Source organism: Puma concolor, chromosome D1, assembly GCF_028749965.1.
Source record: "Puma concolor isolate L17-30 chromosome D1, mPumCon1.1.hap2, whole genome shotgun sequence".
NCBI lineage: Eukaryota > Metazoa > Chordata > Mammalia > Carnivora > Felidae > Puma > Puma concolor.
Window position 1 is genome coordinate 68,421,398 of NC_141676.1, and position 15,395 is coordinate 68,436,792.

General features: G+C 34.9%; 1 protein-coding gene across 12 annotated transcripts in view; it reads right to left on the reverse strand.

The window, feature by feature from the left end:
• Nucleotides 1–15,395, reverse strand: part of DLG2 (discs large MAGUK scaffold protein 2) — a 2,060,086-nt gene that overhangs the window by 1,213,131 nt on the left and 831,560 nt on the right. The window lies entirely within an intron of this gene.

Consider the following 15,395-nt stretch of genomic DNA (forward strand, 5'->3'; position numbering starts at 1 on the left):
TCTGCGGTTGGTGTAAGAGGGCTCCAGTGTTATGTGACCCGAGGCCACACTGGACCCCTATCGCTGATGCCTCCAGAATAGGTGACCTCCGAGGGTGAGCTCTGAAGAAGGGGAGGCCCTTGTGAACCCTGCTGAGTGCATCCTCCAGGCTGGCCCTCTGATACTGGTGTGCCTGAGTTGATGGCCCGCAAAGGGATCTGGGGTAGAAGTGTACTGAAAATGATTTTGCTGGGACCCTATGCCCTTGACTTCTGGGTCAGGGAGCTGACTCACTCCCTAGGTGGTAGAATCTTCCTCATAATCAAGTTTTTTTCTGATATAACATTTTTCAAACTCAAAAATAAAGAGTCAGCCCCTTCCCCACCTTGATATCTTAGAGGCTCAGAAAAGCCCGAGAAGTCTTTATGCTGTTCTGGAAGTATGAATGGCAAGACTGGTGGATATGCTTTACTGGTTTTTTCTTTCTTTTCTTTTTTTTTCTTTTTTCTTCCTTTTTAAAGTGAGGCTATCAAAATTGCAAAAGACAAAAAAAAAAAAAAAAAAAAAAAAAAATTTCAGCATGTGGCTGGCCCAGCTGCAAAACTGCTTATTGAAGACCAAAAAATAAAAAAAATAAAAAAAAGTTAGGAGGGATGTAGAAGAGTAGGAAGTGGGTAAAACTAGCACCCTTTTGGTGCCACCTGAGTGCCTGGCATTTTGCCTCACAAATGGTTGGAAACAAAGGATGACATCAGGATTTGAATTAGACTCTGTCACTGGTGCTGAGTGGCTTTGTGTCAATCACTTAACACTGTTTGAGCCTCTGCTTATCTGTGAAGTGATGCTATTAACTCCTACCTTGCAGGGTTGTCATGAAAACTAGACAATAAGGAAATTCCTGTGGTAAGTCCTGGTGGTACCTAGAACCTCTCTTTACTTACACAGCCTGTGTCATGTCTTAGCCTGAGAGAGAGAGAGATATTATTGGACACGTTTTTCCAGAGGAAGAAACGGGGGCCCTGAGGATATATCACTTGCCCAAGCCACACAGTCAATAAACCATGAAGATGGCTTAAAGCAAACTGACAGAAGATAGTTTACAAAGCAACATCATGGGAGACTTCACCTATTTCTCCAGAATCATGTTGTCAAGACTCCAGATTTATTTGAGAAGGGTTAGGGCTGTCATATTCACATGAATATGGTAGTTTCAAAAGTCTCTGATTGGGCATTCACCTGAGATCCTGCTTGAAATATACCAGCAAAAGAGTCCTAAATATCCATAGCAAATTCTGCTGGAAACACATCTCCCTAATGCAGTTCCAGGAGAATACCAGATCACTTGAGCTCTATCTAAATTAATGAGCCCCAATACCACCATATGATTCAGACTTATAAGTTCCAATAAGAACAAAAGACCAACTTGCAAATTGTCAAGTCAAATGCAGTGCCCTATAAACCTTCTTTCACCTGCCCATATCCAAAATACCCTCCCCTCTTGTCTCAAGTTAATGGAAACCAAACCTGATTGAATAATTCCTTGGGATTCTTAGGTTCAACTCTATGTTATCATTCCATAGGCCAGGAGGATATCAAGGACTCAACATTTTTACTCAGGCTTCTGGTGAGAGGAATATGGGTACTGCTTACAAAATTAAGACCTCCTGAAGGGAAATCAACATGGAACAAAGTATGAGCAAAGATACCCATAAAAAGACAGTAAAAGTTGAGGCAAATCTAGTTCTAACTGAAGGGAGCTATCTATGCCTCAGGCTTTGGGAGTCTCATAGTAAGCACAGGAATCCTTACCTTGTCAATTTCCCTATTAGCAGTCAGGACTGATTCAATTTGTTGGGCATCTAGGGGCTGCTGGGGCTCAGGAGGTCTAATATATATGTGCTTAAATATACCAGATCACATTTTAGGATCAGAACTCTGGTCTGGTGCCTTCTCTGAATCCTAAAGTCACATTCACACACTAAGTGTATCCCTTATCATTTTATCCCTTTATGTTACCATAAAATGTGTGATTGTGTGAGCACTTCCACCTACAGAGCATCTATAATTATGGCTGTTTTTCCAAAGGCAAATGGATTCTAAAAAAAAATTGTACAATATTTCCCTTATTCATTAGCCTATAATTTGGATTTCAAACACCCCAAAAGTATTGTATGCTCTATATTGTGATGTTCCAATAATAACTAACACAGTCTTTCCCTAATGAATTACCCAAGCTAAGGCTGACCTCCTATTCTAGGGCAGCATTAAAGGCTGCTATGTTCAAGTTATTTCCCATTTTACAGTTTGTGCTGGTTTAGACTGAGAAAGCCAAAGGCAATATACAAAGAAAAATGTGTATTTCAGTTCTTTAATCTTATTGTTTAAATTTAATCAATGAGAATTCATTTATCTCTATACACACACGTGTATGTGTTTGTATATGTGTGTATGTGTTATATCTGTTCACATGCATCTGACGAAATGCTTTCCTTTAATTCCTGTTTCTTAATAATAGCTCTGGGGTGAATTGAAAAGGGGCAGAAGAAGGGGGGTGTGGTTTCCATGACAATGCATTCCACAGTTACAGCCAGTAACCACTATGGTTAAAAAAAATGAATCACTGTTACCTTAAAATATGAACACACTGCATTATTGGTCTGAAAAGTACTAATTTGGGAGTATTCTGCATGGGGATATACTGCAATATTTTTAGGAGGAGATATTACTGGGCTGTGCCAGGAGATGATGCACTCATTTTAATAATCAAAATAACCGCCCTTAGACATTTCAATGATTTGTAATATTTACAGTTCTAATAATTATCACTTTTTCAGTATTATACATGACAACTATATGCTATTAAAATTTTTTCCTAACGACAACTTTCCTCAAAACTGACTCAAAATCACATACCTAAAACCAGGATTATCAATAAATATGACCAGGATTCAATTTTAATATTTTGTTATTATTATTACTAATCAGAAATTGAGAAAAGATAAGAGGCATTACCTATTTACCCTTTTTCCTTTCTCTCTTGAGCCTTTCCATTGCAATTTTTATTAGTTTTAAAGTTTATTTATTTGAGAGTGAGAGAGTGCAAGTACAGGAGGGGAAGAGAGAGATGGAGACAGAGAAAGAATCCCAAGCAAGCACCACACTGTCAGCACAGAGCCCAATGTGGGGCTTGAACTCATGAACCGTGAGATCATGACTGGAGCCAAAATCAAGAGATTCACCAACTGAGCCACCCGGGCACCCCTCCAAAGCAATTTTTAAAAAGAAGTGTTTCATGTTGGAAGGGAAAAGGGTGTATTGTACACCAAGAGTCCTGGTGTTTTTTCTTATTGACTGGATAACTTTTAGCAAGCTACCCAGACTCTCTAAACCCCAATTCCCTTGTCTATCACGATGAAATGGATATAGCAGAGTACCTCCAAGTTTACCTCCAGTGCTGAATTCTCTGAGTTGCCTTCCAAAGATAGAATCTTAAGAATAAAAGGGGATTTAACAAGCAATTCCATTCAGTCACCTGTCTTCATTAAACTCTTCTATAGTGCTTACTATTTGATATGCTTGGATAAGTGTTTGCTTCGTGCACTATTCTAAATTCATCTATGGGCTGGAGCCAGACCCTACTCTTGAAAGCCCAATTTGTGTACCTCTTTCCAAATCTCCACTCAGTGGCATCATGATAGTAGCTTGCAATCAGCTGTGAAAGAAGAATTTATCCCCACGGAAATTGACAAACATAATGGATCAAAACTTTTCCTCTTCAGAGAAATATTTACCAGCTCTGCTCTGGTTTAGGTACTTTATCTACATTAATTTATTTAATCACAAACCACTAAATCTTATAAAAAAGGGAAAGTGAATCAGAGAGAGATGTCTCCAGGCTAACAAAATTGGTGTACTAGTTAGCTTAATGAATCAACAAAAAAATCTCCATGGCATTCAACCACAAAGGTTTATTTCTCCCTTTTGTTACATGTCCTTCACAGCTTGACTAGGACCCTAGCCCATGTTGTTCCATAAAAGAATACCATCTATCAGGGACATGATATTCTCATGACTGAAGGAAAGATGATCAATGGCTGAATATGCAGTGGCTCTTCACATTTCTGCTCAGACTTCACATTTTATTGGCCAAGGCAGGTCATATGGTCAAACCTGATGTCAGTCAGGTGGAGAAGGGTAATCCTCTCACTGGGAAGGAGGAGAGAATATTTGGAACAATAACACAGTAGATGACAACTTATCTGGGTGATAGAATTGGAATTTGAACCCAACCAATCTGACCATAGGAGCCAAGTTCTTAAAGTAGGCTATTCTGCCTCTTACAGCTAACACTTCTATTTTTTCATGACTTTCCATAACAGGGTTTATTTAGTACCTCTTTGAGGGAATTCTTCCCATGATTCCTATAAAAAGTGTGGTAGATTAAGATGACATAAGGACTTTGGAGCCAATCAGACACACTAGTTTTTGCTGTGTGATTTCAACCATTATTTTCCTTCCCCTCCCTTCCCTTTCACTGCAAATTGAAGTCCACTTATTTTCACTTAATCTTTTGTAGAGATGTTTTAAAGTAATTAAAACATCAATAGGTTTGTAATATAACCTGTATTTTTATCATTGAGGTTTCTCAAATTTGTAAGGTGGAGAGGTCTGTGAATATGCCTTTCTGTCATCAATGACTTTATAGATTAATTGAAGAGACTGCCATGAAATAAAAGCTAACAGTAACTCTTTCCAACAGTAATGAAGTATATATAATTAAGTATTCATAAATGTACTTTATGTTCTAAGAATTCTTGACCAATCTAGTTAACTTCTCTGAACCATGATTTCCGGTTTTGTAAAATGGTAATAATGCTATAGGATCCCTATATGGCTTAAAAGAGATAATGTATTTCAAAATGCCTGTCACACTTACCTGGTTTTTTCCTAGGCTCTCAGTAAATTGTAAGAGCTTTATGTTAATTTCCTGATTTTATTTTTATGATAAAAATTAACAGGAAAGAATAAACCTATCGGACCTACCCAATATGTATAATATCTTTATACTCAGCAGTTCTGACTCTAAACTTTCTTCACAAATTTTAGTCTCCAAAAATTTCCCCTCACACTTTCTCAGCAATTTCAAATCCCTCTTGCTGAGGAATACATATCTGCAATGAAGGTTTGTACTAGCGTTAGACCCCACAAAACTGACTCTAAAATATATCATGCTTTCCCCATGACTGCTGACTCTTCATGTTCTGTCATTTCTGATTCCTCCATTTCTACTCATTTCTACCCCTAACTATGTGACCCAAACACCCCCAACACCTAGTTGGAAACAATACAATCTATTGAGGAAGCTTAGCTCATTGATTCAAAATCAATTTGGACATTTTGTGTTAGCATCAAGCATTTTTGAAATAATGATTGTCCTCACCTTCAGAATAAGGCCAGGCAAAAATTTGCCTCTAAGACTTCTCATCAAGTTCACTTTCACTCTTAAGCACCATTTTGACATAGCAACTCCAAAATATCACCCTCACACCACCTGGGCAAGTTGCTTCAGTATGAAAATCAAATAAAAAAAAAAACAAAAAACAAAAAGAAACAAACAAACAAACAAAAGCACTATTTAGGTCCTGTTCACCAAATTTGATGTCAGTGTTGAAAGAATAAGATTTGAATCTTGGGTTCCAGTCCTAGCTTTTACACTTTGTAACTGAGATAATCAGTTAACCTCTTTGACAGTTAATTTTCCCATCCATTAAAAAAAAGGATAGGTTGTTAAATAAAACACCTCAGAGGGGTCCAATGAGGATTAAGTAAAATATATATTTTTCATATGCAAATAGAAAAAATATTATTAAAAATAAATGCTAAGTACAAATGCAAAGTTTGATGTGGAAATAATTTTAAAGTACTACCAGGAACAAACCATTTGAAAGTACTCATTACTCCAATGCCAGAGATAATTAATTGTAGTATTTTAGAAGATACAGCTCCAATAACATCACAATAAAACTGTATTCAAACTATATCCAATAGTGTAGGCTGTTTTTGAAAAAAATATACCTTTGGTACCTATTCTTGCTTTTAGACATTATTTTTATTTGGTTATTTTATTGGGTTTTTACATGACAGTTTAGCTGAGTATAAGTTCTAGGTTGCCAGCTTATTTCTCCAAGTATTCTGAAGAATAAATCTAGTCATCTTTTTTTGTAATTGCTCGGTTTTTCACACTGACCAATTTTGTTCATTGTCTTGGAGATTCACTCCAATGTAATTAGATATGAAATTCACTTTCTGTATCCTGTTTAGGTTTTCTTGTAATGGCCATATCTAAGGATTCATATCTTTAATCAATTAAAAAATGAATCCAAGGACTCATGTCTTTAATCAATTATTTAAAAAAATGTGAAGTCATACCACTATGCATTTTTTCTCTCCATGTTCTCTTATCTTTTTTTTTTAAATTTTGATTATACATATATTTACTTTCCTTTTCTTTTATATCCATTATTTCTTTGGCTGCTTGTGCTACACTATGGGTAATTTCCTCAGAAATCTTTCCATGTACTAATTCTGTCTTTAGTTCTTTAAAACATTTATTTTGTTTTTAACTTATTATTATACTTTTCAGTTATAAAAGCTCTATTGTTTTTTGAGATATGACTGAATTATAAAGTTGTACAAGTTTAAAGAGTACAACGTGTTGATTTGATATACTTACACACTGCTAAATGGTTACCACCATAGCATTAGCTAACACTTCTGTCATCTCACATTAATTGCCACTTCTTTTTGTGGGGAGAACATTTAAGATCTACTCTCTTAGTAACTCTCAAATATATAATACAGTATTGTTAACTATAATCACCATGTTGTACATTAGATCCCCATGACTTATTTATCTTATTACTAAAATTTCATGCCTTTTCATCAATATATCTCCATTTCCACTTTTCCTCAGCCTCTGGTAATCACCATTCTACTCTCTGTTTCTATGAATTTGGCTTTTTTAGGTTCCATGTATAGTTATATCATACAGTACTTGTTTATCTCTGACTTATTTCACTTAGCATGATGTCCTCAAGGTTGATCCATATTGTTGCAAATGTCAAGATTTATTTCTTTTTTATGGATGAATAATATACCATTGTATATACTACATCTTCTTTATCCATCTGTTGATGTACATTCAGGTTGTTTCCCTAACATCTCCACCAACAGTACATAAGGATAACTTTTTCTCTACATCCTCACTAACACTTGTTATCTCGTTTTTTTGATGACAGCCATTCTAACAGGTGTGATGTGATATCTCATTGTGGTTCTTACTTGCATTTCCCTGATGATTAATGATAATGGACACTTTTTCATGTTCCTGTTCCCCATCTGTATGTCTTCTCTGGTAATATGTCTACACAGCTCTTCTGCCCATTTTTAATTACAATTTTTTGAGTTTGGGGGCTTTTTTTGCTATTGAGTTGTATAAGTTCTTTATATATTTTGCATATTAAACCCTTATGTACATATATGATTTGCAAATATTTCTCCCTTTCTAGAGATTGACTTTTCTTTTTGTTGATTGTTTCTTTTGCTGACCTGGCACATATTATTAATGAATGCTTAACAATATTTGTTCATTCATTAATTCATTCATTCATTATATACCAAATCAAGCCAAGAAACTTATTTCATATATCTGTCAAACACAGCAAAATTTCTATGAAATGACTAATTCTATTTTTATACTGTGTTTGCCCATCTGTGAAACAACGGCAAATTGTTCATTGTCAAAAAATATATACTAAATCGAAGTTAACTTTGAAAGCAGCAATTCATGGATAGACTGTCAAAAACATGGCTCATTTTAAATGGCTTTATATTGCCACTGTGCTTTACTACTACAAATAGATTTTCCTTATCAGCTTCCTTTCATCTAAACAATAGATGGTTCTTCAAGCTGCAAGAGCTAAATGAGGTGACTTACTTACCCTGAAGAACACCACTCTATTATGTTGCAAGGAGGGGCCCTCAGCTAATCATACCCAAACAAAGTGAAATGAATACTCAGTGCAACAAACGCTTGTCTGAAACCAGGAAGACATCAGATCTCTTTTACAATCTCCAGTAACATACCACAGAATTAAGATTATGACTCAATTATCTTTTTCTCTTAATAAGCTGCAAGAATGCTGGTTAAAGTACTTGACAGCACCAAATTATAAATATAGCCAAACTAGATTTCCATTTCCTGTTTGCTTAGAATAAGGTTATTGTGAGAAAACTGTATTTTACTACAGTGTGTGAATTAATCCCATTATAAAAGTGCTGGTGCTCTCTCCTTTCATTATAAGGATAGTCATTCTCAGGTATAATGTGTTGGAAGATCTAAATTGTGTTTGCTAAAGTTGTTATCATATGACCACAGAAAAGCCTTTGCTGTGCTCATGACATTTGCATATTTACTTAATTTCCCATTTGTGGTTCCCAATTACTATTTTCTTATTTACTCAATTCCTTCAACAAATATTTTTGTGTGTCTTTTATGTGCTACACACTATGCTGAGTTTGGAATGCAGTTTAACTAGATCAATACAGTCCTGGCCTCATGGAGACTAGTAAGGAAGGCGATTTGGGATACATGCTTTGAGTAGAGCTTCATGACTTCATGAAAGCCTATAGGAGGATCTCATCAGAGAATACACAATTGGGAAAGTGAATGGGAATTTACTGGACACATGGGATACTGAAAAACATCTCAAATAGAGGGAATAAAATATACAAAGAACATGTGGTGTCAAAAATAAGGAGTGTAGGGAGGACTGAGATAAGCCCAGAATAACTAGAACACAGAACCAAGGGCAAACATCAAGTGAGGAGAGGCTGATGAAAGTAAAGGTCAAACTACGCAGACTATATTTAAGATTTTTGTTTGTATTCTTTTAAATTTTTTTTTCAACGTTTTTATTTATTTTTTTGGGACAGAGAGAGACAGAGCATGAACGGGGGAGGGGCAGAGAGAGAGGGAGACACAGAATCGGAAACAGGCTCCAGGCTCCGAGCCATCAGCCCAGAGCCTGACGCAGGGCTCGAACTCACGGACCGCGAGATCGTGACCTGGCTGAAGTCGGACGCTCAACCGACTGCGCCACCCAGGCGCCCCGATTTTTGTTTGTATTCTAAAAGCCATAGGAAACTACCTGAAAATATTTTTAAAGTAGCTTCATCGATATAACTGAAATATAATATAAACAAATATGTAAAGTACAACATAAGCTTCAGTGTATGTATACATCCCTGAAACCATCAGCATAATCAAGACAGTGAACATAACTGTTCACCTTTATAACCCCTGTCAAGCAAATCTTTCCTACTCTCCAACTGAAAGCAACCTGAGATCTGCTTTCTATCATGACAGATTAGTTTGCACTTTCTAGAAATTTATATAAATGAAATCATATGGTATGTGCTTTTCCTGATTGTTTTTTCACTTACCATATCTGAGATTCATCTATGCTGTTGTCTCATTCACCTCTTTTTTATTGCTATGTAACAGTACATTGTAAAGATATACTATAATTTGTTTATCCATACATTTGTTAATGAACATCTGCATTGTTTCCACTTTGGGGCTGCATAGTTGTTCTGCATATTTGTGTATAAGTCTTTGTACAGACATATATTTTCTTTTTTATTGGATTGGAAAAGAATGATCACATGGTAGACATACATTTACATTTTTGAGAAACTTTAAAAGTGATTGTACCATTTAAAACTCCCTCCAATAGTGGATCAGAATTCCAGCCCCTTCAGATTTAAGTCAAACCTGGTATGATCATTTTAATTTTAGCCATTTTAATAGATGTATATTACTATCTCATTGTAATTTTAATTTGCTTTTCCCTAAGTATTAATAGCAAACAATTTTCCATGCTTATTTGCTGTCTGTGATCTTCTTTGGTAGTGTCTACTCAAATCTTTCAGTCATCTTTGAAATTGAGTTGTTTCTTGTTGAGTCTTGAGAGTTCTTTATATAATTGGGAGTTAAGCCCTCAATTAGATATATGTTTGCACATATTTCCCCTCATTTTATAGCTTGTGTTCTCATTCTTTTAATAGTGCCTATCCAATTTATTAACTTTTATGATTCATATTTTTGGTGCCATATCTAATCAATGTGACTAAAGTCACAAAGATGTTATCCTCTAGTATCTTCCAGAATTTTTGTAGTTTATGTTTTACATTTAAGTCTATGATAAATTTGGACCTATTTTTTTATACACAGTGTGAGGTATGGATCCAGGCTCTTTTTTTTTTTTTTTTTTTTTTTGCATATGTATATCCAATTGTTCAAGCACTACTTGCTAAAATAGCTCTCCTTTCTTCACTCAATTGTAGGCTTTTGTCAAAAATCAGTTGTCCTTAGAAGTCTGGTTTATTTTTGGACTCTCAATTCCTCTCTATTGATCTATTTGTCTACCTTTACACAAATACCATCTTTATACCAGCTCTTTCTTTCAAAGCTGTTTTGACTCTCCTAGATACTCTGAATTTCCATATGAATTTTAGAATTAGCTTGTTGACGTCTATGACAATTTCTCTAGAACTTTGATAGGGATTATGTTGAATCTCTAGATTAATTTGTAGAGAATAAACATTTTAACAATGATTAGTCTTTCAACATAGGAGCAAGGTACCTCTTCATTTATTTAGATCATCTTTAATTTTCCTCAGCAATACTGTGTAATTTTAAATGCACAGTTCTTTCACATCTTTCATCAGATTTATTCCTAAGTACTTAATATTTTTTGCTATTGTAAATAGAATTGCTTGATTGATTTCAGTTTCTAACTGTTCATTCTTACTGTGGACAAATACACTTGAGTTTTCTAGATCAACTTTTTATCTTACTAACTTGCTAAACTCACTAATTTGTCCCCCACTTTTTTTTATAGATTCCATCAGATCATATCATGTCATCTGTGAATAGTAAGTTTTACTTCTTCCTTTGTTTCTTTTCCTTGACTGAAAATGCTGGACAGAACATCCAGTACAGTGTTGCATGAAAGTAGTGCAAGTGAATATCTCTGTCTTGTTCCTGATAAGGTGAAAATATTCAGTCTTTCAATATTAAGTATAATATTAGCTGTTGGTTTTTCATAAGGTTCTTTATTAGGTTAAGGAAGGTCCCTTCTAATTGCTTCTTCTTTGCTGGGAGTTTTTTTTTTTTTTAATCAAGAATAGACATTGGTTTTTCTCAGATGTCTTTTCTGCACACACACACGTGTGTGTGTGTGTGTGTATGGTGTATACATGATTATATATATGATTATTTTTTCTTAGTTTTTATGGTGATTTTTTTTTTTAATTTAAACCCTCTATTCCTGAGATAAACCTTACTTGGTCATGATGTATTATAATTTTATACAGTATTGGATTAGCTATGCTAAAATTTTATTTGGATTTTGCAATTATGTCCCTGAGGAATATTAATCTATAGAATGCTTTTCTTATATTCCCATTTTTGATATCAGATACCTATCTCAAAGAATGAATTGGAAGGTATTGTCTCTTCTTCAATATTTTGGAATATTTTACATAAAACTCATATTATTTCTTCCTTAAATGTTTGGTAGAATTCACCAGAATAAAACCATCTGGACCACACGTGTGTGTGCATGTGTGTGTGTATGAAAATGTATACAAAATATTTAAGTGAATATTAAGAGGGCTGTGATATGTATTTGCATTTCAGTAAAGTCATTCTGGCTGCAATGTGGAGGATTGAAAAAGGGTAATAAGGGCAGTGTATAGTCTATGTAGAAGGCACTTTCAGTAATGCAGGCAATACATAGTAGAGATTTAGACTAGAGTATTAGCAGTAGAAACAAAGACAAATGATTGGACTCAAGGAACATTTTAGAGTATAAGCAAGAGGCAGTGGTGCTACATCAGATATGGGGAGAAATGAAGAATGAGTTCCGGGTTTCTGATGTATACCTAACTGGATAATTTGTAATGTCATTCACTGAAACAGGCCATAATTAAAGAGGAGTAAAACAGAGTAGGTGCATATGTGTGGGTTGAGAGATATCATTATTGTTTATTATCTGCTTGTTGTTTGTTCATTTATATTTAGGATGCCTTTTCTAACCCTAAGTTGAATACATGTATCTAAACCTCAGAGTAAATTTCTAGGGTAGAAATATAACTTTATTCATTGTCTCTGAATACGCTGTATTAAAACCTTGAGTATCAAAGATATCATTTAACCTCTGAAAGAAGTGCATGAGGAAAGAAAATTCCCTATGACCAGGCTTTGAAGAATTCCAATACTTAATAACTTTCTTCTTTTTTTAATCTTCAGGACTCCTGTTTTTCTTAGTAGCCACCCTATTGACTCTGACTCTTACATACTAACCCTTTGTCCAATAGTGTAGAAACCATATAGGTTGGGTGTTACTTGGTGCCAGGGAGGCAGAAAATTGGTAGTATTTACAATTAGATACTTCTTGATTTCAGTTTATCAGGAATTCTTCTGTTTTCCCATAAAAATACATCTTCCATAAGGGATTGGAAAGATTATTTGAGATATTTGAAAATATTAGTGGATGGAAAACTCAAGAAAAGAAAGTCAATATTTTAAGCCATTAGGGAAATAATTTTTAAACCATAATGAGATACCACCACACACCCCTTAGAATGACTAAAATTGGGGCACCTGGGTGGCTCAGCCAACTCTTCATTTCAGCTCAGGCCATGATATCATGGTTCATGGGGTTGAGCCCCATGCTGGGCCAGAGCGGAACCTGCTTGGGATTCTCTCTCTCTCTCTGCCCCTCTCCTTCTTTCATGCTCCTTCTCTTTCAATATGTAAATTAAAAAATGACTAAAATTTCAATAGATTGATAATTTTAAGTATTGATGAGGATATGGAAGAATTGAAACTTTCACACACTATAGGTAGGAAAGTAAAATGGTCCTCCAACCCTTCTAGAAAACAGCTTGACATTTTCTAAAAAGTTAAACATAAACTACATGGAATTTCTAGATATTAAGAGAAATGAAAACATGTCCATGCATACTTGTACGCAAATGCTCATAGAAGCTTTTCCATAGTACTAGCAAAGTAGAAATAACTCACATGTATGTCAATGGGTAAATGGGTAAACAAAATTGAGATACATGTCAAAATAATTAAACTATATATAGTATAATTATACTTATAGAAAATCCTAGAAAATAAAAATTAACATTGTGATACAAAGTAGATATACTGCTGCCTACACCTATGCATAGAGAGAAGGTAGGGCTAAAAAGGGGCATGAAGAATCTCTCGGGATTGATGGAAATTATTAGTATTCTTATTGTGGTTTCACAGATGTATCTATCTGTCAAAATTCATCACATTGTAAATTTTAAATAGATGCACTTCATCATATGTAAATTATACCTCAATAATGTTTATTAAATATACCTTAGATGGTTTATGATTCAAGATCAAGGTATTATATTAGTTCTCTAGGTGAATTATCAAATTAAAAACCAAAGATGCAGGTTTTAACCAATTTTTTTCCACATAGGTATTATATAAGCTGATAATTTTCTAATTAGTTAAGTGATATAATTCTACATAAGGTTCCACTTGCCAGAAATAAGAAAAAAAAATTTGAGTTTGCCAAGACTACTCACACAATTCCTTTGATAATTCTTATGTGTATTTTACTGGAATTTGAAATATATTTTATATTCCTAGGAGAAGGTATATATATTTAAAAATAACTTTCTAGTGAGGGAGGCTCAATGTTTTGGAGTTGAGAATTGAGAAATACTAATGAAGCAATGAGTATGTGATTGAAAAATGAGAATTCCCAGGCTAAGGGATCTGGGACATTTGTTTGAATGTTAGTAACAGTCTGATTCTGTGATTGCAGAGAAAGAGAAGAAAAGCTAGTTGGAGGACCTACCCACTGCACATAAAATAGTATCAAACCCACATAGTAGAGCACAAAACTACATTCACCTACATGGGAAATGATACTAACTTGAATAATATTTATTTATGCCCCATACTACCATGTCATTCTAAAGTCTAATTTAGTGCAGCCTTCTGGGGTGTTTTATAGAGTATAATGGGATATCCCTTTGTCCCAGGCCCCAGCTACAGTACATTGTCTCTGTGGGTATTGGTCAGACTCATGGCCTCATAACGCCTAGGTCCACATTATATTTACTCCATATAGGAAGGACTCTAAATTTGAACTTCCAGAAATAGGGAGATCATCACTCGCATTGCTTTCTATGACATCCATTAAAAAAGAGGAAGCTGCTGACAGTTTTGAATAAGACTCAGAAATTCTCCTACTTGTGTTTGAATACAGGATCAACTATTTACTTGTCAGGGATCTTTAAGACATTAGACAAATGTCTTAAAGTCTCTGTGCTACAGTTTTCTCATCTGTAAAATGAGGGTTAGAAAACTTTAAATTTAGAGATTTAAATGATTTAATATATACAATGTCCTAAAACACTGCCTAGCACATAAAAAAATATGACACCATGTTATTAGTTATTGTTCTTATAGCTATTATTACCATGATCACTTCCATCATAATTGTACAGAAAAAGTCCTATTAAATCTTTAAGAATCAGTTTGAATATCATCCCTTTGAAGACTTTGTTGACTCTTCCCACTCATATAGCAACCCCTTCTCCCAAGAATACTTTGGACTTTTTTTTCTTTATAACATTTGGTAAAGTTATATATATGTCTAGGTGCTGTGACAAGTACTGTATATTTAATGGTACATGAGACAAGCAGGAAAGGGACCCTACCCTCCCGAAGCCATTTTCCCAATGGAGAAACATGAGAAAGATTCAATCACTTAAATGATACAGTGTGAAGCTAGGTTACAGAGCCATATTCAAAGTTCTCAAGACTGCATTGTTTATACTATACTGCCTCCCAGTTTATTGTTATTTATTTGTTTATATTTTATTTTTAAGTTTATTTAGTAAAAGAGAGAGAGCGAGAAAGAGAGAGAGAGAGAGAGAGAGAGAGAGAGAGAGTGTGTGTGTGTGTGTGTGTGTGTGTGTGTGTTTGAATGGGAGAAGGCCAGAGAGGGAGGGCGACAGAGAATCCCAAGTAGGCTCTATACTGTCAGCTCAGAGACTGACGCAGGGCTCAGACCCACAAACTGTGAGATCATGACCTGAGCCAAAATCAAGAGCCAGACACTTAACTAATTGAGCCACCTAGTTGTCCCTATACTTTTTGTATAAAGAAACTTAGGTCTCTTTCCCATCAATATATGTTTAGTTCAATATTAGTCACACAGTTAATGCTCAAGAATTGCTTACTCAGTCATTCAAATAAAGCAACAAAAGAATAAATATACTTGAAATGA